Here is a 27,467-nt window from a genome sequence, read left to right on the forward strand (position 1 = left end):
CCCCGTAGGCTCCCTCCCATCAACCCTCTGCGACAGACACACACCGTGAGCACGAGCAGGGAGAGAAAAGCTGCTTTGCTAAACCACTTTTACGTGTACGGCTGCCCCTCAACGTCTCATATTCTGACACATCCAATGCACCGCCCAGGTAAGCTGCACGTCAAGACACTAGCTTAGGTCACCTGGTAGTTAGAGGTCTAGGGTTTACAAGAAAGGCACACGGGACAGGGAACCGCAGCCCCCAGGCTCTAGCTGCAGTTCCGACGTGAAGCACCTACAGGACCCTGAGAAGTTACATCACTACTTGGATGTGTTTCCTCCTCTAAATAAGGAACTGCTTGAGCTGGACAATGTCTAGTCTGTTCACACTGAATCAACGATTCTATATTGCTCAATGAATGCAGACTTTATGACAGTCCAGAGAGGATAACTTACTAAAAGGACTTTTGAATAACTTCCACAAAAGGGTTTACTAACAAATTAAACAGTGCAAAAATATTGAAAGAAAAATATTTTAACCACTCAAGAAAGCAAAATGTTTAAGTACTTCCATAATATCATTATAATTACCTATTTATAAATAATATGCTAATCACAACTATAATGGTCATTTTATGGAAGCAGTGTAACTAAAAATCGCATAGTATACATATTGGGCTCAGTTCCAATTACTACAGATCTTGACAATAATAAAATGAATGTTTTAAAAAGTGTAGTAAGTGGCTGAGCCTAGGTGGCTCAGTTGGTTAAGCATCCAACTCTTGATTTCAGCTCAGGTCATGATCTCATGGTTCGTGAGTTCGGTCCCCACATCAGGCTCTGCACTGACAGTGTGGAGCCTGCTTGGGATTCTCTCTTTCCCTCTCTCTCTGCCCCACCCCCTCTCAAAATAAATAAACTTTGTTTTAAAAGTATATCTCCCCGTGGTTTTGACTGGTATTTCCTTGATGATGAGTGATGTTGAGCATCTTTTCATGTGTCAGAATGGCTAAAATTAACAACTCAGGCAACACTAGATATTGGCGAGGATGCGGAGAAAGGGGAACCCTCGTGCGCTGCTGGTGGGAATGCAAACTGGTGCAGCCGCTCTGGAAAACAGTGTGGAGGTTCCTCAGGAAATTAAAAATAGAACTACCCTACAACCCAGCAATTGCACTACTAGGTATTTATCCAGAGCATACAAAAATGCTAATTTGAAGGGCCACATGCACCCCAATGTTTATAGCAGCATTATCGCCATAGCCAAATTATGGAAGGAGCCCAAATGTCCACCAACTAATGAATGGATAAACATGTGGGGTGTGTGTGTGTGTGTGTGTGTGTGTGTGTGTGTGTGTGTGTGTGATGGAATACTACTTGGCGATGAAAAAGAATGAAATTTTGTTATTTGCAACAATGTGGATGGAACTAGAGTATATGATGCTAAGCGAAATAAGTTGGAGAAAGACAAATACATGATTTCACTCATGTGGAATTTGAGAAACACAACAGATGAACACAGGGGAAGGGAAAGTAAAATAAGATGAAAACAGAAAAGGAGGCAAACCATGGGACTTAAACACAGAGAACAAACTGAGGGTTGCCACAAGGGAGGTGGGTGGGGGATGGGCTGCATGGGGGATGGGCACCAAGGGGGGCATGTGTTGGGACCAGCACTGGTGTCATCTGTAAGTGATGAACCACTGGGTTCTACTCCTGAAACCAACACTACACTGTATGTGCACTAACCAGAACTTACATTTAAAAAAAAAGTGTACTAACTGTTGAAAGGCTATGGAGAAACGTGGCCCCATTTCTGCCTCAGCCATTCCATTTCTAGATTAAGGTTCTTAATTTATAAAAAGGAACCCCAAAGCTTGAGGGTCACTCATTTATTCAACGATCTTTATCAAACGTGAACAGTGTGCCAGGTGGGCCCTGTGCTGTCCCTAGGTTACAGATGCAGGAGCGACGCCCTGAGGCCCAGGCTCCCGGCCCCCCCGCAACCCAGTGCCAGGACCAGCAGCCCCCCCCACCCGCCACCACCCTGTGCCCACACTGCCTCCGCCTACAGTTCTGCACCCCAGATGGTTTTCTGATTCAAACCGGCCTGCCCCATAATCGGACTTAATTAATTACATTTTAATATATTAGTTAAAAGATTCATGTGTCATTTTCACGAACACCCTGCTGCGTTCTGCAAGACAGAAAAGGATACTAGTGTTTACGGAACCTGCAGAAGCGGGGCCCTGCGGCTGGTCTACAGGGGAGGTGACAAGGAGTTAGTTCCTTCCCAGCCACAAGTCACCGTGCAGTCCCGAGTGATGTGAACATGTACCTGCATTTTAATCTGCTTGATCTCGGGCTCCAAAACGTGCACAACAGAAGGAAATACAGAACGAACCCCAAATACGTGCACGGGCCCCACACCTCGGGGGCCACACAACCCTATGAAAGAAAGGAGTGAAGACAAAAGCCACCACCACTAGGATGGAAGTGCGTCTGCAGAGAGTGAAGGGAGAACACGGCCCAGTGTTCCACCCTGCAAACTGCCAACCTGGACCAAGACCACACTGGCCCCTCTGCTCAGCCCTCCCCCCAGTCCTCCCCCTCTCTGTTAAGTCCTCCCCACCTATGCTTAGTCCTCCCCCCCCATCCTCTGCCTCTATGCTCAGTCCTCTTTCCAGTCCTCATCCCCCTTGGTCAATCCTCCCCCCCAGTCCTCCGCCTCTCTGCTCGATCCTCCCTCTAGTCCTCCACCCCTCTGGTCAATCCTCCCCCCCCGTCCTCCGCCCCTCTGCTCATCCCTCCCTCCAGTCTTCTGTCCCTCTGCTCATCCCCTCCCATCCTCCCCACCACTGTTTAGTCCTCCCTCCAGTCCTCCGCCCCTCTGCTCGGTCCTCCCTCCAGTCCTCCACTTTCAAGACACGGAGGAGCTGGGCAGGTGGAGCCGGACACAGATTCACTGGGGTGAGCACGGAGCCCTTCCCTGCACTAACCCCACCCATGGACATGTGGCTCTGGCTCCTGGTCTGCTCCTTGGAGGAGAGAAGGCATTACCATAAATCCAGCAGGGGGCCCCCAGGTGCAAATTCAAAGAGAAAACAAAAAAGTAACTTTGGCTAAAAGTGCAAAGGCATTTTTGGAAATTCGCCAAGTGTACCTGTCTCTAATAGTGAGTACCGCATTCCTGTGTGCATCAGTACTGCAGGCTGATGCCTAGGTGATTTCTTTTATCTATTTAATTGTTTTTAATGTTTATTTTTGAGAGAGAGAGAGACAGACAGACAGACAGACAGAGCATGAGCTGGGGAAGGGTAGGGAGAAAGGGAGATACAGAATCTGAAGCAGGTTCCAGGCTCCAAGCTGTTAGCACAGAGCCTGATTCGGGGCTGGAACCCAGGAACAGTGAGATCCTGACCTGAGCCCAAGTTGGAAGCTTAACCTACTGAGCCCCCAGGCGCCCCTATGCTTTAGCAATTTCTACTTATAGAGACCAACCAGAACAGGCTCCGGAGAGCCCTCACCACCCACTAAGTATTTTCTAAGCAACAATTTTGGGATTTTGGCTTTGTGTGTCTATAGTTAAAAGACAGAAATCCATAAAACTTTACCTTCAAAATTTAATCTCGGAAAAGCCTATGTAAACTGCGATTTCGGTTTTCTTCAGGCGGGAAGGGCTTTCGAGACTGAGCTGTTTAACTGTCTTGATTTTTCTTAGTTTCAGGAGATGCAGACTCCCAGCACTCCTGATCAGGGTGGAAAACTTAAATAAATGTGTAAATATGTAACAAACAAAAACTTAAATGTTTCTATGAAGGGTTAAGGAAAATGTTGGAAGAAAACTTTTTTTTAATTAAAAAAAATTTTTTTTCACTATTTATTTTTGAGAGAGAGAGAGACAGAGTGAGAGCAGGGAAGGAACAGAGAGAGAGGGAGACACAGAATCTGAAGCAGGCTCCAGGCTCCGAGCTGTCCGCACAGAGCCCGACGCGGGGCTCAAACCCACGAACCGTGGGATCATGACCTGATCATGACTCTTAACCGACGGAGCCACCCAGGTACCCCGGAAGAAAACTTCTTTAAAACAAAAAAAAATAATCGACTCCCAGGCAAGTGTATGGAAGAGACTTCCTGACATAAAACTCACCCCCTTGTTTCTTTCCTACTTTCTGGTATTACGACTCATTAGAAATTCCACAGTCAATTCAATCCTAGAACTTACAATGCACATGCCACATTTAATATAGTTTGGGTAAACAGAAAAATCAAACACAGAAAAGGATGAAGCAGTTTTCAAAACAAGTTTCAAGGGATAAAATATGAACTTATGAGCAAGGAATTATTAGTTTTAATCATATGGAGAGAAAAGCAGACCATATTTCCTGAGGTTTAAGGGAAAAAAATGCACCTCAAAGGGGAACGTCATTAACGGCTGTCTGAAATTGTAAATCTATAACCTTTGAGGGCATAGGTGAATGAGACTGCTTTTCCCCCCAGATTACTCACAGTTAATGTAATTTGGCAACAATCTGAAGGTTACCAGAAATCTCTAATCACTTACTCATAAGTTATCGTCAAGCATCCTTTTTTATAGCAGCTCAGTAACAAGCAGCAGTGACATGGAAATTCTTTTTGTCTGACAGCAGCGGCACAGGAAGAGAATTCAGACGAAGAACACATTTCATGTCGCCAGAGCTGACAAATGTGAAAAATGCGCCAAACTCTGAAAGCCACAATTTCTATTAATTAGACAAATGGAAACCTTTTCAGTTGATGCTGCCCAAATCTCAGGTTTTTCAAACAAAAGAACTGTTTGTCTTAAAGAAAAAATGTAACAGTTATTCATTTTTGAGACAGAGAGACACGCAGAGCGTGAGCAACGGAGGGGCAGAGAGAGAGGGAGACACAGAATCCGAAGCGGGCTCCAGGCTCCGAGCGGTCAGCACAGAGCCGGATGCGGGGCTCGAACTCACGGACCGCAAGACTGTGACCTGAGCCGAAGTCGGACGCTCAACCGGCTGAGCCACCCAGGCGTCCCAAAAGAACTGTTTTTCTTCCAGAGCCATTTTATTTTTATTTATGACTTTTTCTTATTGGAAAAAGACTGTTCATATTAACTGAATAATTTATCTGGATTCAAGCTTTAAATGGTAAAAAAAACAAGAATACTTATATGGAGTCCTACTCTCACGTGGTTTGAAAATAAAACATGAAGATACTGGAGGGGAAAGAACCACTTGAACCACTTGTTCAACACAGTTTTATTGAACATGCACCTCACGCCAAATATTGGTCCAGCAGTGAGGATATATGTAGAGGTGACACCGTAACTATTTTATTGACTCATTCATTCATCCAAATCCTTAAAACATGGATTTACCACCTAATGCCAAGGCTTTGAAAAGATACTAGGGACTCAAAACATTGTCTTGAGCCATGTTTCCCACTGCTGGAGACTAGAACGAATCCTGGGCTGCTGAATGTGTAGTGGAGGGATGTGAATCCTTCACTTACATGTAGAGCTTGAACTCAGACGGAGACGGGGGCATAGACACATACACATATTTCCTGGCTCAGTCTGAGAGATCTGAGACCTAACAGGGTCTAGAACAAACAACACATTAGTAGCAATGTGCACACCCGGATCTTGGTTTCAAAATACCATTCTCCACGAAAAGGAACCAAAGCACCCTAGGAAAGGCTGTGTCCGGGGCTGGTGCAAAGAAGTACATGAAGAACTTACAACATCTTGTTCCACCAAAAGTAAGAAATCCTTGAAGAATTATGGAAACATATCCAAAGGACAGAGGGGCAGTTTGTAGTTGGGGCCCCCACAGCCCAAAGCTGGAATAATTCAAGCAATAAAACAATTCATGACAGTAAGGAATATAATTCCTTGAATACAGTAAGAATCTATGAGTTTGAACTAATATAAATTTTAAAAAGGAAGAAAAGGAAGCTCTTTCTTAGAGCATAATACCAACTAATAAATATGGAAGTCTAGAAGGAAGGAGTGAAAGTCTGAGGAGGAAGAAGATACTTCAAACTATCTCTCCACAAATTACATATTAACAATAGGAAAACGGTAAGTTTACAGTGGAGAAACTTGGTGGGTAAGTCAGTAACACTGGTACCGACATCACCCGCCTACTGACAGGATGTAGAAGGCACGACACCATCCCGTGGCTTTCCCCCCAAAATGAGGACACTTCAATCTCATCATGAGAACACATTAGACAAACCCAAATCGAGGTCAATTCTACAGAATAATTGACCTCTCCTCCTCAAAATATGTAAACTAAGGTCAAGAAAGTGAAGAAAGACTCCAGAACTGTTCCAGATTTGATTCAGGGAGACAAGAAACTGCCATGCAATGTGTGACCCTGGACTGGATGTCGTACTCGAGACAGAGGGCAAATCTGGATGTGGACCGCGCAGATGAGCAAACAGTATTATATCCAGGTTAGATTTCCAGATTTTGGTATGTGCACTGTGTTTTATGAGAGAATGTGTCCTTAGGAACTACATATGGAAGGACACAGGGGTAAAGGGGCATGATGTTGGCAACTTATCCTCAAATGGTTCAGAAAACGTTAGGCACATATAAATAAGTAAACCGTGCTAAATAATTGGTAAATCTAGAAAGTAAAATATAAATAAATAAATGAATAAATAAAAAGAAAAAAACAAAAAGAAAGAGAAAACAAATAACTGGTAAATCTAGGTAAACGGTATATGGCATTTCCTTGTACTAATTTTGTGATTCTTCTTTGTTTTTAAAGGTTTTTTTTTTAATTTTTTTAACATTTATTCATTTTTGAAAGGCAGAGAGAGACAGAGCGTGAACGGGGGAGGGGCAGAGAGTGAGGGAGACACAGAAACAGAAGCAGGCTCCAGGCTCCGAGCTGTCAGCACAGAGTCCGACGTGGGGCTCGAACCCACGGACCGCGAGATCACGACCTGAGCCGAAGTCAGCCGCTCAACCGACTGAGCCACCCAGGCGCCCCTGTGATTCTTCTTAAAGTTCAAAATTATATCAAAATAAAAAGTTATAAACAAAACACTACAGTTAATCCACTCAAGAACGTGATCACTCAGGTAACACTTAGGACTTTACTAAACGTCAGTGGACAAAGATACATAGAACACAGATTCCTACCTTTGAGGACATCTCAGTCTTGAAAGGGTTGCTCAACCTTTCAGAAAAACAAATTATAACATTATCTTATTACCACTCTCTTTTAATGCAGTCAAAAGACCTCATAGGGAAAATGCATTGTGAAGGACGTGAACATTTTCCCGCTGTACTAGAAGTTAAATAACAAACGTTCCTAAAATAAATAAATCTATCACCCAAGAAGCAGAATTTTTGCTTTAAAAATATTTCTGTTGTAACGTGATCTATATTATAATATTACTAGAGATTCAGGGCGTATGGCTTTATTAACACTGTATATTATTCTTTTTAAGATTTTAAGTAAGCTCTATACCCGACGTGGGGCTCGAACTCACCACCCTAAGATCTAGAGCCGCACGCCCCTCTGAGCGAGCCACGCGTCCCACCAGACAACTATTACTTTTAAATGCCACATTACTCATTCAGCGTGGTAAACGGACTTTGAAAGAACAGTATGACGAAGCCCAGGAACAACAGACAGTGAGACGGAGAAACGTGTGTTAACTGGCATCAACTGGAGGCCAAGAGTGAGAACACGTCCAAAGACGGGAGCTGAAGAAGCGCACTCGAGTCGTGGGCCCACAGGGCTGACTCCTACTTCATAAGCAGGGGGGGCAGTGGAAGGACGGAGCACGGGGCTGCGGCAGCCCCACGATCAGGCAGACACGCACCGTGGACAGTCTCTGGCACGGGTCCCTGCCCCACACAGACAAGGACACCAGCTCTAGAAGGAGGCTGAGCCACCAGCCAGGAGGGCCAGGGATGGGATTCAAACCCAGGCTGACCTAATTCAGAAGCCACGCTCTCAAACACTACGTAATCTGCTCTTCCTGACACATGCACCTGAGGGTCTACGATGGGCACGTTTGTGACAGAGCCAAACAGTAAACAAAACAACCCACCCCTGAAGTTGCAGGATTTCGAGCCTAGAATACGTAAATGGCCGGAATGACAGACCGTCAGCAGGCTTCTCTATAGTGGAAGGTGTTACCAGCAATTGGGGTAACGATAAAATAGCCATCGTTGGCTTCAAAGTCGGTGGTGACAGGGTCCCTCGGGATTAAAATGCAAAGTCACCACAAAACACACCAAGAAAGTAGAGGCAGAACCTTCCCAGCCACTCGGCTGTGACTTGACCAGCTGTACTAACATCTCTGAAGAAACGTGTTAATTCAGAAAACAGGACGTCAACAACGGGCCGAGAAAAAAGAGATGGGCTGTCCCACAGGGCAGGCCCATTGGCCCAGGGACAGCCACACTCTGGTGACCAATGTGGCCTTACTGCAGAAAAGGATGTAGCCGGGTTCCTTTAAATATCTGAAATTTAGGGGCGCCTGGGTGGCTCACTCGGTTGAGCGTCCGACTTGGGCTCAGGTCGTGATCTCACGGTCTATGAGTTCGAGCCCCTCATTGGGCTCTGTGCTGACAGCTCGGAGCCTGGAGCCTGCTTCCGATTCTGTGTCTCCCTCTCTCTCTGCCCCTCCCCCACTCATGCTCTGTCTTTTTCTCTGTCAAAAATAAACATTAAAGAAAAATAAAAATAAATAAAATAATATCTGAAATTTAATCTTTATTTTTATCAAAACAACCTATTCACAGTCTTAAAAGTAGCTCTACAAGGCACTAAATGGGGAGAAAAGTGGCCCCCGCCCCTCCTTTCTTCAGCTACACCTTCTCTGTTGCTGTTTGCAGATCACATGCTCATTACTGTTTTCTACATTTTTTTAAGTAGGCTCCACACCCATTGTGGGGCTGGAGCCCACAACCCTGAGATCAAGAGTCGCACGCTCCCCCCACTGAGCCAGCCGGGCGCCCTGTGCTTTCTATGTTTTTCTATTTCAAGCATGAACTGTCAAGTTGCACGCGACGCGTAGCCATCCGGAGTGTCCCGCCCTGCTCGGGACACTTACATCACACCCATCCACCGCACTAGCACTGAGTGCCTGGTTGTTAGGACTAAATAGCCCCTAACCATCATTCCCAGGGGCATCCCTTCCAGAATGGCCATCACATTCCTTTCCTGAAACCATGTTTCCTTCTAATTTGCAGCCTCTTTTCTATGCATCTTCTCAACCCGAGGATGATTCAATGAAAACACCTCCAGGTGGGACGTGTACACGCTGGACGGTGAACAACTCCCAACCTTGTCGACTTGGAGTCTAGACATCAGTACCCACCCCCCCACCCCCCCCCCCCCAGCTGCCCTGGGTCCCCACCTGCCCCGCAAATGCCAGGCCAGGTTCCTGTAGCTACACCTGCTGCTACCGCCATTCCCATTTGATTGCCCGCCTCCCCTTGGACTGACCCCTACGTTATGTCCCACCCTGTCCCAGCCTGTCCACGGAACTGAGAATCTTTCAACACCCAAGAGCACCTGCTGTTCCCCAGGTACAGCGTCTGCTCTTATCTCTGAGGATTTTAACTACAGTTTCTTTGAAAGGGCTATTGCTCCTTTATTGTTTCTGTCCCTCTGACATGCTTTTCGTAATCCCGTCTGTTTTGGCTTCTTTCCTGGGAGAGACTCTCCTCCCCCTCCCCTGTGTCCTCTGTGTGCGTTAAGGGTGAGACAGCAGAGACCAACAACGTCCATGCGGGGACGGCAGAACTTCCTGACGAGCGGATTTCCACTGGGGACCCTGCTCTCTCTCCGGCTGTTTCTGTCCCCTAGAGAGAGACCCCCGTTCTGCTGTGTGTCCGCCTGGTGGGTGGGGGTGGAGGGAGAGGGGTGGGAATGACCTGGCAGCCAGCTGTGGGCCGAGTACTTTAACTCAGCGTGCTTGCTCTGACCCGATTCTGTTAGAGCAAGTCGGACCCTGGTACTCAAACTCATTCTGAGAAAAAGCAAGTCCTTAGGACAGTCGGCAAGGCCCCACGTCATCGCCACTGCCTGTCACGTGTCCCCTCGGTATGCCTGACCTCCTATCTCACTCTCCTCCGGACGACTCACCTCCTCACTACTTCAGCCTCCCTTCCATCTCAGGGCCTTTGTGACGCCTGTTCCTCCGCCTGGGACAGCGTGCCCTGCCGTCCCCACAGCTGCCTGCCCCTCCCTGGTCCTCGAAGGATCCTTGTCTTGAACTACAGCCCTTCCCCCCCCCCCCCCCCCAGCACTCACGACTTCCTATTATCACTTCACTGCATTACTGTTTATTGTCCGACTCCTCCCACAGGAACAGAGATGTTCTGGTCTGTTCAGATCACTAATCCACACCCAGCACCTGTAACAGCATTCACCCCTGCCCTTAACTGTGTCCGCAACTGAAGGTTCTAGAAAACACACCTCCAGTCCTCTGCTAGTGTGGGGAACGGCAGTCACCTGGCCGCAGGAGCAGAGACAGGAGCCCAGGAACCCTACCCCTGCTCATCCGATTTTCAAATACTTCTGTTCTCGGCTCCCACAGCACGTCTGCACTTCACGTCTGTGCCTTCCCAGGCTCTGCTCTTCAACTGCTTGCTTCTTACCTGCTTCCACCCTGTTCCGTCTTCTCTGCTCTGCTGAGTCAGCCAGCGCTGGTCCCTCCATGGTCCCGGCCTCCAAAGCCCCGCTCGAGTTTCTTCTACGGTTGTCACCTCTCCGCCCTGTTACAGTCAACTCCCTGAGATCTCAGTCCAGGCAGAAAACAGAGCACGTGGCCAGTCTACCACATTCACCTGTGTTGCTAAATATCTGATTCCCACAACTATCTCGTTTTTCACACTCCCTTGCTCACCAAGAAAAGCCCTGATGATGACGGCTTCTCAGCTCCCATGTTGACTACTTCGAAGGCTCATCCACCACAGATCCCCGTCCACAGGCGGTGACCGTACATACACGGGTCTGTGACCCTGATAAAGTCTCCGCAGGAGAGATACCTGCTCTTAGGAGGCTGAAGCACCAGCAGACTGAAAGTCACACTGAGATAATGTAGTCTTAGAAGTCTCTTGGGAGACCACCAGCGAACCTTTTTTTGTTTCCATACATTTATCCATCATGTGGAGTATTTTCATATTTTAAATTTCAGCAAAATATGGCTGGATTAACAAAAAAGGGGAAGCCCGTAAAAGGTCTAGAAGATAAATATAAATACACAGAGAGGCAAGTAGGTGGGCAAGTGGATGGGTGGGCCGTAGAGATAGAGAATCCCTAACAGACATACAACGTGCCCTTTGTCGGGTACCAACATGCTCGAGGCCTACGTAGGCCCTCCATACCTACGACAGTGTTAACCCTCACACCAACTCTGTAATCTGCTCTCCTAGCTTATACGTAAGACCAAGACTCGGAGGTCATACGTCACTGGCGTAAGGGCACAGGGCCAGCTGAGATAAAGCCAGAACTGTCCACTTCCAAATTCCGTGATTTTTATCCTATACATACTGCTTTTAAGTGTTCATTAAAACAGTTTAAAATGCAAAATGAATACATTCTGACCTGCTTTTCATAGGATGTTAAGTGCTGATGACATTTTGAATGCTTCCCAAAGTACTGTTATTTTTTTTTTTACAAGACCTATACAACAAACATTAAAACCTACTGTCCATCCAATTCAACATCCTGTTCCCAAATGGCAAGTGGCATCAACAGATACCCTGTGGTAGGAAACAGCTGCTTTCCATGACACCAACTTCAGAAACTTAGAGGCAGGTCCCTGATACAGTCCTGCTTTTCTTGAAGACCCTACCATGAGCTGGTCGCGCATGGTTTTGTGTCTAGCAGCAAGCTCACGTCCGTCAGCCCCACGACAAAGGCCAGCTACGTCCGTCTAGAAAAGCCACCACCTCCGGGGGCTGGAATGCCAGGCACATCACCGCCGCCTTCTCATGGGAAACGCAAGCCAGCAGTGCCTTTGGGTTCAGAAAAAAGAAAATTAAACACAGCAAGCAGCCATACCTGGATTAGTGATGAATGACAGCAACCCAGCCGGGAATTATCAGTTTCATCTGGGCCGGAAGGAATCTCAGTGGAGGAATTCCTGGCTGCAGCTCTGCTATTTGCCGAGAATTTTGAAAATTAAACACTGATGCACTCGGAGTGGAATGTGCCCGTGCAGATCACAGGAGCGCAGGCAGCTGCAGCCGGAGGTCTACACGCCATCGAGTGAAAGGCTACGCGTCTGAATACGGTTTTCAATTTTTCCATTTGAACCCAATAAAAAATAAATGACAGCAATGGCGCTCAAAATATTCACACCCTGCAGCTGCCCAGCTAAATAATTCAGTATCTTTCTGAACAGAAAGTCTTTTCCCCCAGGACACATTTTTCAAAATATTAAATGTTCTGCTAGCTCAGCCCTCCTGCAGCCAGCTGCATTCTGTTTTGGCAACTGGGGAACGATGGTCTCCCCGTCCCATAATTGGAGAAAAATTCCAGTCCCATTAGGTAGGAAGCATTCAAATCACACATGCTTATAGCTTATAAATTCTGCCATTCTTAATATTATGCAAAATCTGAATGAATCAAAATATCTTAAAAGTAAGGAGAAAAGCATGTTTCGAAATTTTAAAAGGAAGCGTTTCACACTGCAAAAGCAAGCTAGTCAACTCTTTGTGTCATGAGGCATGAAAAGCACTTAGCAACCTAGGAAGATGAACTGCAAAACTCTGAATGCCTGGAGTGACGAGGACTTGGCCCCTGACCGAAGGGCATGTGACCCGCGTTTCTCTGCTGGCGCCCACTAACCATTTCCATGTGCTGATCTCGTAAAGGTTAAGACTCATTACTGGCTAAAACATGCGGCTTTCCAAGTAGTTCGGCGTGTTGTGACTTCTATCTATAATGAAGATAATGCAGTTTCTCCTTTGGTTAGAAAACTGAAGAATGTCTTTCGAACGGTAATGAGCTGCTTCAACCCAGCATTTCCAACAGGTCTTATGTCGCCCCCACCGTGTGGACCTCACGGCTCCGCTTCCTTTCCCTGCTTTCCACAGACGGGCGTGAGTGAGAAGGGCCCAGGAGCGTTGGCAGGGCAGAATGGAACACGGAAACCCGGATGGGAAGGTCGCCCACAAGGGACTCTTGAGCTGGCACTCACGCTCTGACTCAGGAAGGGTCCGTGACAAGCAAGAATTTGCTGTTTTCAGGTTCTCTGTGTGGCTCTGCAGGCTCCCTGGTGAAGGGGTTTGCCTTTGCAAACCGACTCCCACAGGCACCCCCAGGGCCCTCCGAGGGGCCCCCAAGCCCCCCGGACCAATCTGAAAATGACTGAGACTGAACCGCCTCGGTCCCCAGGACACAGATTTGCTACTGATCTGGAGAAGCCACTCTCCTGCTCCCCAAAATCCTGTCCGGGGAAAGCAGTTCCGCATCCGTATTTACCCGCTAATGCTCAGGCTTCAAAGCACAGCCTTCTGGGTAGGCGAAGTATGAGCTGAATACAAAGAAAAGAGGACTGGGCAGGGCAGGGCAGGGCAGGAAAAACAGTGAATCGGAAAACTTTGGCTGGACCACAGGAGCCCCCATTTCATCACCAGAACTCAGGCTAGACTGGCCATGTCCGCACGGTGCCAAGGGACCAGGTTCGGGGACCAGGTTCAGGCTCCGCAGGGACGGCCTCTGGGACCCCAGCCCCCGGGGCCTCAGTCAGGGAAATGGGGACCCGAGAAGCACACGGTCACGGCCTCGCCCCTGCAGGGCGTACGTATCTGCAGATTTTCACCTCCAGGGAAAGTTTTCTGTTTCGAGGCACAAATATTGTTGGACGACTAAGACTCTTTTCCGAACAGCCACAGATCATGGCCCGCCACCAACTTTATTATTAAAACGCAGAAAACACATTAATCATCAAGACCAGACGAAGGACTCTACTTTTTCTGCCAAATGGCTAACTGTAGATGGCGTTTTAAGGCCAAAATTCCCCTCTCCTCAGGCCCCATTCATTTTACAGCACTGCACACTGTTTGTATACGGACACATGTAGGACACGCACACACACATACAGATATACATATATGTGTGTATGTTTCTCAAGGGCAAGGACCTTCAGTGCTGTGTTCACTATCACATCCCAGAGCTAGCACGTGCCACACTCGGTTAATTTGACTTTGTTAAGCGTGAATCTCGCACTCTGTTAGCTGAGCCAGGATTGATCACCAGTATTTTCTAAAAAGGGGGGTCGGGGGGATTTGTGTTTATTAATCTGGTCTGACTACTCGCCAGCAGAATTAGGATCCTTGAAAATGGCCATTTTATTTTTGAGGTCAGAATTATCCACGCAGAGATGAAAGGAGCATTTGCCTTCTCTAGACTCTTGACGCACGGTAAGCTGCGTGAAGGCTGTGTTAGTTGGGGATCTCCTTCTCCTGAAGGAGTCCAACTTTTCCACGCTATCATTACGATTCATGTGAATGACAATTTTAGTCCAGAAGACAACTTTGGGTCTTTGGCCAACTAGAAAAGAATATACTAGAAGCCTACGTTACTGTTTTCTTATAGTTGACATGCTTGCCTTCAAAGGCTTAATTAGAAACCCAAAATGCTGTCAATCTGAATTTTTTTTCTAATGAATTTATAAGTGATTCCAAATACACTGTTCTTCCACTGCACCATCAGTTTTTAAAACAACGAATGCTTTGTTTCCGAGTTGGAAAAGATACCATTAAAATGAGAGGCATCTATTTTGTTTTAACTTGAGCTGGCCACCTGTTAGGAATATTTGAAATGGGGAAAATAACATGGAACGCATGTTGTATCCCTAAAACCAGTAAAATTTTTAAAAGCAAATCTGTCGCATCAGGTATTGAAGCACACACAGGAACGTAACAGTCAATGTGCTACCAGGGAACCCTGAAGTTCCTTCTACGACTCTATGGTGCAGGTGTCCCAGCCCTCTGAGCGCAGAGAACAGAGTGGCGGGCACCGTCTGGGTCCAGAGACGTCCTCTGACGCCTGAGGGGCAGATGGAAAGGGGCCCAACAGTCAGCGGGGAAGGGAGAGCCCCTGGAGTCCTCAGAAACGCTGGGAAAGAACGGTGGAAACCCTCCCTTAAAAGACGCATCTTCACAGCATCTCGTGTGCAAGTCCAGGGTCCTCCCGCCCCCAAGGCACCAAAGAGCCGCCAGGAGCCGTGAGACACAGGCCCACAGAAGGAGGACCAGGGCTCGGCCCGGCGGCCACCGGACAAGGGAAGGGGAGAGAACAGAAGAGCAGGAGAGCAGGAGGCCGGAGGCGACGAACACGGAGGGAGCGCCCGAGGGAGGGGTCTGCTGACCTGCAAAGCCCACGTCTCTCTCCCGTGCCCACCACCTCGGTGTCACCACCAGTGCGGGAGACCCTCTTGTACACATCGCGGCTCCACCCGCAGGGCCCGACTCTTACTCTCTCTGTAACTCTTACTGGCTGGCAGAAGGCAACACTTCCCCCAAAACAGGCTCAAGAAACAACAGAAAATTACAGAAGTATCACTCGGGTGATCACAAAAATTATTCAAACTGGGGCGCCTGGGTCAGTCGGTTGTGTATGTGACTCTGGATTTCCGCGCAGGTCATGATCCCAGGCTTGTGGCATCGAGCCCCATGTCGGGCTCTGCACGGAGCGTGGTGCCTGCTTGGGATTCTCTCTCCCTCTGCCCCTCCCCCACTCACTCTCTTTCTCTCTCTGTAAAATTAAAAAAAAAAAAAAAAAAAGAATTACTCAAACCTATTTGGAGTTAATGACATTTTATTCTATATGAGCAACATTCTACAATGTGGATCCGGAACAAAACAATAAGCCAAAAAACAAGTTAATAAACTAAAAACTTTAATTTTATTTTTAATTGAATCCAATTGTTTCAAAATCACTATCATCAATACAAATCCCACTGTAACCGTTCCATTCTACTTCCTTGCCACATGGCGCAGTGCCACACACTTTATTTTTTGCATTCTAAAAACTCAATGTCTTACTTAGAAACAACTTTGAAACTTGGCTCATGGCCCATTTGTAATTGATACTTCAGCTTAAATACCTTTCCAGCAAACTTACACTAACTTCAAAATACTCTGGGATCAACCATTAAAATGTTTTTGTTTCGGTTACAACACTAATGAGCACCAAATGTTAGAATTGGTTTTAACGACCTAATACATCAAGGATTTTCTTAAAAGGCCAGATCGGCTATCCATTATATAACGACAGGCAGATTAGTCAGTGTGATACAGACAATACTTGAAAGATTTAATACTTAAGTGGAGAATCAAACATACGAAAGTTAAACTCAGAAAGCCTGCTCAATCAGCGATCCTATTTTCCCTGTAAAAACACCAAACTCCCGCTCTTGAAAGCCTCCTTCCCTCACTCTTTGTGTAAGCCACTCAACCTTCACCTGGATTTCCCTCTCATATCAAAGACATGCTTCACTATGCTTTCTTACCCTACAGAGGAATATAAACCACCCAAGATGTAAAACGCAGTTAAAGGACATCTCAACATACCAGGTTTCTTAAAGCCTGGTAAGAACCACTGATATGACAAGATTTTAGAAACAAACGTGTAAATGCTATTTTATCCATATTCATCAGGGATACTGGCCTGTAGTTCTCTTTTTTTACTGGGTCTCTGTCTGGTTTAGGAATCAAAGTAATACTGGCTTCACAGAATGAGTCTGGAAGTCTTCCTTCTTCCCTTTCTATTTTTTGGAATAGCCTGAGAAGGATAGGTATTATGTCTGCTTTAAATGTCTGGTAGAATTCCCCAGGGAAGCCATCTGGTCCTGGACTCTCATTTGTTGGGAGATTTTTGACAACTGATTCAATTTCTTCGCTGGTTATGGATCTGTTCAAGTTTTCCTTTTCTTGCTGTTTGAGTTTTGGAAGTGTGTGGGTGCTGAGGAATTTGTCCATTTGTTCCAGGTTGTCCCGTTTGTTGGCCTATAATTTTTCATAGTATTCGCTGATAATTGCTTGTATTTCTGAGGGGTTGGTTGTAATAATTCCATTTTCATTCATGATTTTATCTATTTGGGTCATCTCCCTTTTCTTTTTGAGAAGCCTGGCTAGAGGTTTATCAACTTTGTTTATTTTTTCAAAAAGCCAGCTCTTGGTTTCACTGATCTGCTCTACAATTTTTCTAGATTCTGTAATTTCTGCTCTGATCTTTATTATTTTTCTTCTTCTGCTGGGTTTGGGGTGTCTTTGCTGCTCTGCTTCTATTTCCTTTAGGTGTGCCGTTAGATTTTGTATTTGGGATTTTTCTTGTTTCTTGAGATAGGCCTGGATTGCAATGTATTTTCCTCTCAGGACTGCCTTCGCTGCATCCCAAAGCATTTGGATTGTTGTATTTTCATTTTCATTTGTTTCCATACATTTTTAAATTTCTTCTCTAATTGCCTGGTTGACCCATGTAAATGCTATTTTAAAATTACAGAAACAAAGAACAGAGAACTGACTACTCTGGAATATCCTAGAGATGAACACCTTGCACTTTAGGGACGACTGCCAGTCCACACGTGTCTCTTGAAGCCTCCGCACACACTTCAACAGCGTGTGACCCACCGGCATGTGGAGTGGCCGTCATGATGGTGACACACGTGTCTGCCTTGTTTCTGCTTCTCTGTCTCTCGATGCTGGGTCTTCTTGGCAGGGCCCCTGCTTTCAGACCTCCTTCACATCCTACCATCATGGTTGCTACAACCTCCATAAATAATTTCAGCATCTTTTCATCTTTCTTTTTCTCGTTTTTTCGTTCTGTTGTGACTTTAATACTTCTTGCCATTCAGTCTGGACTTTTACAGAACTGGACAGATGCCTTTCTTTTTGATTTAGCAATTACTAATCATTCCTTTCAGCTGTAACAGTCAAGTCTTGGGTTCGTGTTTATTTTTTTTATTTTATTTTTTTAATGTTTATTTAGTTTTTGGGAGAGACAGAGTGTGAGTGGGGGAGGGGCAGAGAGAGAGGGAGACACAGAATCCAAAGCGGGCTCCAGGCTCCGAGCCGTCAGCACAGAGCCCGACGCGGGGCTCAAACTCACGAACCGTGAGATCATGACCTGAGCCGAAGTCAGACGCTTAATTGACTGAGCCACCCAGGTGCCCCTTTGTTATTTTTATCACTGCTCAAAATTTACCCTTCTTCATCATTAAATACGACCTCTCTTTTGCCTTACTTCCATGTTTCACTCTACTCTCAATTAGGATACAGCTCACTAAATAACTAAAATTTTATGAGATATGCCATATTAAGAATTTGTAATAGATCAATCTACAAAGAAAGGATTCAGCAAGCAAATAGCATACATAAGACTCATGTAATAAAAGCTAAAGCTTTTGAAAGAAATGTGCTAAAATAATCTCAAGTATTTTGGAAGTATCTATATATTTGCACCTGAACTAATTATCAGTCACTGTTATTTATGCTCTAAAGAATTTCCGGGGCACCTGGGTGGCTCAGTCAGTTAAGCGTCCAATGTTGGCTCAGGTCATGATCTCGTGGTCCGTGGGTTCGAGCCCCACATCAGACTCTGTGCTGACAGCTCAGAGCCTGGAGCCTGCTTCGGATTCTGTGTCTCCCTCTCTCTCTGCCCCTCCCCTACTCACACTGTGTGTGTGTGTGTGTGTATGTGTGTGTGTGTGTGTGTGTGTGTCTCAAAAGTAAATAAACATTAAAAAAAAATTTTTTTAAAGAATTTCCACCCAGAATCTTCCATTTGGGAATACCTTGTTAATATAGTTTGAGATAAAGTATTTACAGTGATAAACCACAATTACTTAAAAAACATTCTATATATTTTTTTTTACATTATCTTGGATTTGCATAAACTCCCCCAATAGTTGGAATTAATGGGGTTAATCATTCTGTCACTATTAATCAAGTAGAGAGATTGTCTTTTGTAAATCACATGTCTACCAATGCAAGGAACTACAGTATATAAATTCAAAGAAAATTCATTACGTCTTAAATTTCTACAATTTCTAAGTGTTATTCTCTGAAATCGATTTATTAACTAGGGATGAAACAATAATGGCAGATTTTCAATTGGACCATTCTTCTGAAACCTCATCAAAATAACATATGGCTACACTACTATACGGTGCCGCATTATTTCAGTCTGTGGACCATGAAGGGCACGAGACAACCAACGGATATTTGGTGGAAAAGGGTTCTGTGTTCAAACAAATGTGGGAAATGCAGAGTCCAGAAAAGCTAAGCCAGTTGTCACTACAGGCCTTCTCAGCATCATTAACTTATTAATATATACTGTGGCTCCTCAAAACATGCGTTGACCCATGCATCTGTGTACATTGGCAGGGACGGCATTTATGCCACTCTTCCCCAGTTTGGGAGTACATACCACATCGCAGAAGGGCATCTCCCAAAATCAGAGTCCCTCAGAATACTCTGGCAAATACTGAGATTTACAGACGACAGTCACTCTTGGTTGCTGTTTTAAATCTCTAACATAATGCAATTTCTGTAAGGTACTGTCTTTTTAAAGGTACTGGTTATGTGGGGAAAGAGGGAAGGCATAAAGTTTAAACAAGATACATAGTGGGGCATGTGGGTGGCTCAGTCAGTTGAGCATCCAAGTCTTGATTTTGGCCCTAGGATCGCAGGATCGAGCCCCGCTTCAGGGTCTGCACTGAGCGTGAAGCCTGCTTAAGATGCTCTCTCCCTCTGCCCCTCCCCTGCTCGTGCACGCTCTCTCTTTCAAATAAAAAAACATAGTTATGACTCTTCCCCTAAAACAGTAACACCTGAAAAGACAAACGATGCTCTGTCCACATCAAGCCTTGTGCTGTACCTACAGCTACAGATGAGTCCTTCTTTTTCTTTTAATGACAGGTTGTGTGTAATAGATGCCACAGTGAATTAGACATTTCACTAAAAATTCAGGCTAATGGGGACTTTAAACAACTAAAATACTAATATCGCCAAGGGCTTTTAAGGAAGGGCTGCCTATAACCATAAACAGAAGGTGCATGGAGCGCCTTGATTTGTGTGACATCACACTCCAGCCAGACTAGAGCGCACGTCTTCAGGGGGGCTCTCCCAGACCACGGAATTAGTCGGGGGCGCACAGACAGTCCAATTCCTCAGGTCCCTGGGCTATAGCAGGCCAAGGGCGTTCCTAGGTTCAAAATTCATCAGGTAACCAGCACAGATGTCACAAGAGCAGCCAGAGGTCTACAAATCCAGTCCTTCCGATCCGACGACTGTCGTGCCTTCTGACACCTCAGACGTGCTGCGGACAGAAGGAACACCTTACCAGCAGAAAGGCAAAGCACCCCAGAAGCTGCATATACCCCGCTTCGTTTGGAAGTTATGCCCATTTACCACTATCGATACACGGCCTGTGGTGACAATAAACATAACCTTTTAAATAACAACATATTCATCACATAGCTTGACAGTAAAAGAGAGTGAATGTCACCATTAGAAAATTTCTATCTTAACAAAATTTTACCGTAAATAAGATAAGCCCCCCTAGTATGGGCGGTCTTCTGGGGAGATGGAAATGGTTTTTAGAGCTGGTATTTGTGAGAAACAGCGTGCCCCGTGTGGTGGTGAAGCACAGACTCTGGAACTCAGACTTGGTGCAAATCCTGCTGAGACACTTACTAGCTGGCAACTCTGAGCAAGTCACCTAACTTGTCTGTGCCTCAGTTTCCCCATGCGAGTGGAGGAATATCAACAGCCACCTCGTAAGCTTTTCACGAGAAGAACACGACGAATGAACAAGAGTACCAGGCACACAGTAAGCACTATATAAATGTTTGTTAAGTATGGTTTTATTTATTTGTGATTGAGTCCTATTATAAGAGAATATTACTTGAAATAAAGCTTACTAATCTTTTAAAAAGGAGTCAAACACCCAGGGAAAGCAAAGGAAACATTATATCCAGAACAGAAGGATTTGTAGATGAAAAGATGTATACCAACTTACAGACTGGTACATACCCATTAATTTACTCGTTCATTCATTCAAACATGTATTAATAGCTTCTCATATGCCCAGCAGTGTGGGAGGTGCCAGAGTCACAAAGACAGACGGGTCAAATCTTTAGCCCGAGATTCCTCGGGCACTCTGCTCACTCTGGCTTGTATCAAAACTTTGAAGATAACAAGCTATATGTATATAGTATCTAGCGAAATGGTATAACTATACACAGATATGTGGTTTTGTTGTAACTGTCCATTAAGAACTTTCTAGACGTGTCACAAATGAAAGTTGACAGCTGGTGATCTGGATGGACAAGCACATGTAACCACTTCTCTTCACTTCTGCTCCGGACTCGGTAGTTAATTAAATAAAGCACATCGGAAACGACAGCCCGGCTTTGACAGCTAAACTGAAAGGTTCTCTTTTCTGTTATCAAACAATTTGATTGAGGGGTGCCTGGGTGGCTCAGTCGGTTAAGCAACTGACTTGGGCTCAGGTCATGATCTCACGGTTCCTGAGTTCAAGCCCCACGTCGGGCTCTGTGCTGACAGCTTGGAGCCTGAAGCCTCCTTCGGATTCTGTGCCTCCCTCTCTCCTGCCCCCACCCCCCCCCCCCACCTCGTGCTCTGTCTCTCTCTCAAAATAAATAAACATTAAAAATTTTTTAAAAAGTTATTTGCTCACACTGAGAAAAATTAGTACGGATAATTTGAAGGGTGCGACTTGCCTCTTTTCTGAGGCAGATGTACACCTCCTTACCCCTCCCGTTTCTGCAGTGGGTCAGCTGACATGTAACATTATGATGCACGTCCATCATTCTAACTTGGCCACGTGGATCTCTCTCACCTTATAATCTCTAGATTAGATTATTCAAGTATGCACCAGGCACACAAAACTTCAGCCAACACAAATAAAGGGTGAGCTGGTTTTTAAAAGAAAACTTTTATACAGAAATTTTAAAAAGCTTGACGTCCATAACCCTTTCCTGAGCAGACAGTAATTACCCAAACACTTCTCTCCCTCTGCACCTGTCTCAGCAGTTGAAATCAGCACTAGGTTTACAAATATTTAGGAAATCAGATAGTACGTTCTTAGGAGAAGTCCCTCAGACTTCTAGACTTCTCCATTCCCTGCTAAACCACTCCACTGGCCAAATTTAGTTGCATACGTTTACCTTTCAATGGATTTTTAAAAATTTTTAATTGTGGAGAAGTACATATATAAAATTTACATCATTAGCCATTTTTAAGTGTACAGTTCAAAGCGTTAAATAAATTCACTCTGTGTACAACTAACGTTCATCTTGCAACTGAATCTCTGCACCCAGTAAACAGCACCTCCCCCCCCCCCCGCCCTCCAGCCCCTCACAGCCACCACTCACTCTACTTTCCGTGACTCTGACCACTCTAGATACCTCCTACTTCCCTGTTCGGGACTGGCTCATTTCACTTAGCATCTCACTTAGCATTTCATGTCCTCAAGGCTCAAGGTTCATCCTTGCTGAAACAGGCGTCAGAGTTTCCTTCCTCTTTAAAGCTGAATAATATTCCACTGTATGCTTACACATTTCGATCATCTGTCATCCTTCTATGGACACCCATGAGTAGCCCCCACCTTCTGACTATGGCAAATAATGCCACGGTGAACGTGAGCGTAAATTAAACGATTCATCAAAAGTGCACACAACCAGGATAATTCAACGATGCATACGAAAGGTAAGAAAAATACAAAACGTCAAGGAAAATAAGCTTATCACTTGGCTTTCTAATAAAGTATATGCTACTTTCCACTCAGTGGAATGACAGAAAAACAGCAAAAACCCCATTTATTGACTTGAATTATCACTAAGTTCTATTTCTTTCACAATTAGTTTTGAAAGTCAACCAGGTCAATTAAACATAACTAATTATGATATTTAAAAAATATCAAGGGGAGCTTGGGCGGCTCAGTCGGTTAGGCATCCGACTTCGGCTCAGAACACGATCTCCCGGTTTGTGAGTTCGAGCCCTGCGTTGGGCTGTGTGCTGACAGCTAGGATTCTGTGTCTCCCTCTCCCTTTGCCCCTCCCCCGCTCACACTCTATCTCTCTCTCAAAAATAAATAAACGTTAAAAAGAAGAAGAAAAAAAAGTCAGTACACATCAGCATGGGAGACAGACTCAACACTGTGGTTTCAAAACTCAGTTTTACTCTGGATATTTGTAATGGTCCTGTATTTATTGCTCAGCTCCAAAAGTTTCTATTCCATTTCAAATCCCTCTAAAGACAATGTCTGTAAATAACAATCAAAGATCTAAAAGAACAAAACAAAACATTAAAGAAAAAAAGGGGGCTGCCTGGGTGGCTCAGTCGGTTAAGCATCCAACTTCAGCTCAGGTCATGATCTCCCAGTTCTGAGTTCGAGCCCCACGTGGGGCTCTGTGCTGACAGCTCAGAGCCTGGAGCCTGCTTCAGATTCTGTGTCTCCTTCTCTCTCTGCCCCTTCCCCGCTTGTGCTCTCTCCTTCTCTCTCTCAAAAATAAATATTTTTTAAATGTTTTAAAAATTAATACATATCAAGAATTTATCATGCAGAAATCTCCAGAAGTACTTTTCCATGGCAAATATTCTGATAATTTTATGCAAAAGCTTAAAGTAATACCTGATTTTTTTCATAAAACATCCTTACAACTTCCTAGACTGAGGTATATTTTTTTTCAAGCTCCATATTTCAAAAATATAACATATCTGTTTTTGACACGCATTTAATCACATGATCAATGGAAGCTTCTTAAAAGTTTAAAATGCCAGGAATGAGGAACTACTGTTGAATATTAGTAAAAGTTTTTCTACCCAGACAAAGGTATTCACGAAATGAACACAGTACATGTTTACATGTCAGAGCACTGTCTTCATCTTCTAGCTAGTAGTATGTTATTATGTGTCCAATGACCCTCACATCTTAAATTACATGCTGTGACATTCAGTAGCCACACCAGCCTCAGTGCCAAGTCAGACATGCCACCTTATGGCCTCCTTCTTGGACACCATCGCTAACAGGTGTGCGGGACCAGCTCCTCAGTCACCCACAATCCCTTTCTTTAAGCGGTTTCAAGAGTGTTTACACTGCTGCCGCTGGAAAATATGAGGTATCTACCTCTATCGTACGGGCAAGATCAAAAATTCATTGTTTCATTGTGTCACTGAAACACACAAGAAAATATCAACAATAGTTTCTTAGAGTCAGACTGGGAAGGAAGGTAAGAAAAAGGACTTATTTCCATTTAACATTATTCCACAGGGGATATTTAGAGCAGTAAAACTATCTTTCACAAAGTCATGAACTGTAATGGTGGATATTTGATAATCGTGGGTACGACCTACATTTGTCACAATTGAAAACTGTACGATATAAAGAATGAGTCCTAATGTACACCTGGACATTAGTTAATAGCAACTTATCAACGTTCATTAATCATAATAAACATATACACTAATGGAAGGTGTTAATAAAAGGAGGACGGGGTTATATCAAAATTCTCCATGCTTTCCGCTCAATTACTCTGTAAACCTAAAACTGCTCTAAACAGTAAGTCTATTAAATAGAAAGGGAAAAAATCTGCAGTGATTTTTAATTGACAAGTAGAGTAGGTATCTTATAAAACAGAAAAACAAATTTTAAGACTGTTGAGAACTAAATATTTTAATCACACAATTAATGCAGACTTAGGGGATGGAATCTATATATGCCATGCAAATTAAACTGCAGTGTTTTCTACTCAATAGCAAATATGTTGCCATTTAAAGTAGGTTCGCATCCAGAATATAAAAATGCACAGGAACTAAAAGATAATGGTTATTCCAAAGAGATGGGTCCATATATACGAGACACAACACTAGACGGGTCTGCACTCCAGATCACTGTTTCTCTACGTTTTGTTATCATCTAAGATGTCTTTTTAGACATTTTTCCCTAGTCAGGCTCACTCGTTATTACCCAGTAATACACTCAGTATTCCCAGCAATACACTGGGATTCCCCGTAATCCCAGCAATACACTCAGTATCCTTTCATATTATGAATAGTCACCCTCCTATGTAGATTAAATTGTTTCTTGTTTCTGTATCTTACAGGCAAAAAAGATGTACTCAACTCTAACTAGACCTTCCAAAATTTTAACCGAAGATGCTCCAAGCTGTACATTTTTAAATCCAATGTATCTAAAACACACATGATTTATTTCAGTGGGAAAAAGGGAAGACATCAATTATAATTTTTTTATGTTTTTGGCAAAAACATTTACTTAGCCTAGAAAAGGTTAAAAGAGGAACAGAAGTGCCTACCAGCCTTTCCAATGAAATACTTATCAGAAAATGTTCACAGGAGGGTAAAAAACAGAGGCACAGAACTGCATTCCAAAATTCCAGAGAAGGGGTTTCCTTAAGAAAATATTACTGAATATTAGAACAGCCACAAGTATGCCAGGAAACCTGCTGAACATAAGCACAAGTACTAAGGAAAAGTGTGGCTTGTATTCGGGGGGGGGAAGAGAGGAGGGAAAGAGAAGGTCTTCATGGCACATGCACGCCAAGGGGCAATAGTGCTCCGATTCTGGAAGGGACCAGTAAGAATAGGACATGTGCTCTGCACGCAACAGCCCAGGTCAGAAGCCTGCTTCTCATGCAGACCTCTGCCTCCGGGTGGCTCTTCCCCAAAGAGCCACAGGTTACCTGAATTAACAAGAAACTACATTAACATGTGCTCTTTCCTGACATCATATTTAAAGGTAAACCAAGTTTTACTTTTGGTATTTCACATGTACACAGTACAGTTTTTTTTAATGTTTATTTATTTATTTTTGAGAGGGAGAGAGGGAGGCAGATCATGAGTGGGGGAGGGGCATAGAGAGAGAGGGAGACACAGAATCCGAAGCAGCCTCCAGGCTCTGAGCTGTCAGCACAGAGCCCAACATGAGGCTTGAACCCACGAGCTGTGAGATCATGACCTGAGCCGAAGTCGGACGCTCAACTGACTGAGCCCCCCAGGTGCCCCCACACGGTACCATTCGTAATGCAGCAGCCACTTAACTTCCTTCTACATATTTGCTGACATTTAAAATTTCTTGTTTTTTAAAGTTTATTTATTTATTTTTGAGAGAGAGAGTGCGAACATGAGCAGGGGAAAGGCAGAGAGAGTGGGAAAGGGACAGAATCCCAAGCAGGCTCCACACTGTCAGCACAGAGCCCAAGCAGGACTTGAACTCACAAACCATGAGATCATGACCTGAGCCAAAACCAAGAGTTGGATGCTCAACCAACTGAGCGCCCCCCCCACCAGGTGCCCCTAAAATTTCTTTAGGATGGTAATTACTTTCATATGATAATTAGGGATAAAAAGCATTTAAAAATGAAAATTAAAAGTTAAAGGATAAAACTATACTAATAGGTTTAAAGCTTTTTTCCCCTTTGCTTATAGTGAAAGTACTACTTTTGCAATGGAGAAAATTTGTAATAAACTGTTTTTCAATGGCTTAAGCATTTGCTTTCAAATTTTCTTACTAAAATACAATTAATCAACTCTTATAAATGACTTGTATCAATTCATCATTCTATCAAAATTGAAAAGACAAGACCAGCGGCAAGATAAGGATCATCACTAAGCAGAAAGAGCACAAGAACGGAAGGAAAGACCAAGTTCACCAAAGACAATTAAAGATGATGACTAGGAATGCCTGAAGACAGAGAGGCAGCACAGCATTAAGAGTGCAGGCTTCAGTACCAGAATGTTAACGTATGGGTTCAAATCCCAGCTCTGTCTTTTCTCAGTTAGACACCTTAGGGGTTTTTTCTGAGAAACAGAGAGCATGCGTGCGTGAGCGGTATCTTAAGAAGGCTCCACGCTTATGTGGAGCCTGATGCCAGGCTCAATCTCCCCACCACAAGATCATGAGCTGAGCCAGAATCAAGAGTCGGACACTTAACCCACCGAACCACCAAGACACCCCTAATATAGGGTATCTTAAGAGAAGCATCTTAACTTGTCAAAGCCTCAACTGTTTCATCTGAAAACGACGATACTAAAAGTTGCTATCGCACAGGTTGTTTTAAGGTTCAAATGAGATAATGCCTTCAGCGTAGAGGCTGGTACATAATAAACACCCAACAGACGTCGGCTAATAAAAAAGACAGACACGAGGCACGTGGGTGACTCAGTCGGTTAAGTGTCCAACTCTTTTTTTTTTTTTTTAATTTTTTTTTTCAATGTTTATTTATTTTTGGGACAGAGAGAGACAGAGCATGAACGGGGAGGGGCAGAGAGAGAGGGAGACACAGAATCGGAAACAGGCTCCAGGCTCCGAGCCATCAGCCCGGAGCCCGACGCGGGGCTCGAACTCACGGAAGGCGAGATCGTGACCTGGCTGAAGTCGGACGCTTAACCGACTGCGCCACCCAGGCGCCCCAAGTGTCCAACTCTTTATCTGCGCTCAGGTCTT

The 27,467-nt window shown here is 44.6% G+C and overlaps 1 protein-coding gene across 10 annotated transcripts in view; it reads right to left on the reverse strand.

Moving 5' to 3' along the window:
- DISP1 (dispatched RND transporter family member 1) overlaps positions 1-27,467 on the reverse strand; it is a 185,044-nt gene that overhangs the window by 110,966 nt on the left and 46,611 nt on the right. For 2 of the 10 annotated variants that reach the window (XM_027046431.2, XM_053208879.1), the window contains exon 3: positions 7,142-7,178. The exons of 6 other annotated variants lie outside the window; for them this stretch is intronic. The gene's annotated coding sequence lies outside the window, so the exon portion shown is untranslated. 2 more of the 10 variants (XM_053208881.1, XM_027046437.2) reach the window with 2 other exon arrangements.

This window comes from Acinonyx jubatus, chromosome E4 (genome assembly GCF_027475565.1).
Source record: "Acinonyx jubatus isolate Ajub_Pintada_27869175 chromosome E4, VMU_Ajub_asm_v1.0, whole genome shotgun sequence".
Lineage (NCBI taxonomy): Eukaryota > Metazoa > Chordata > Mammalia > Carnivora > Felidae > Acinonyx > Acinonyx jubatus.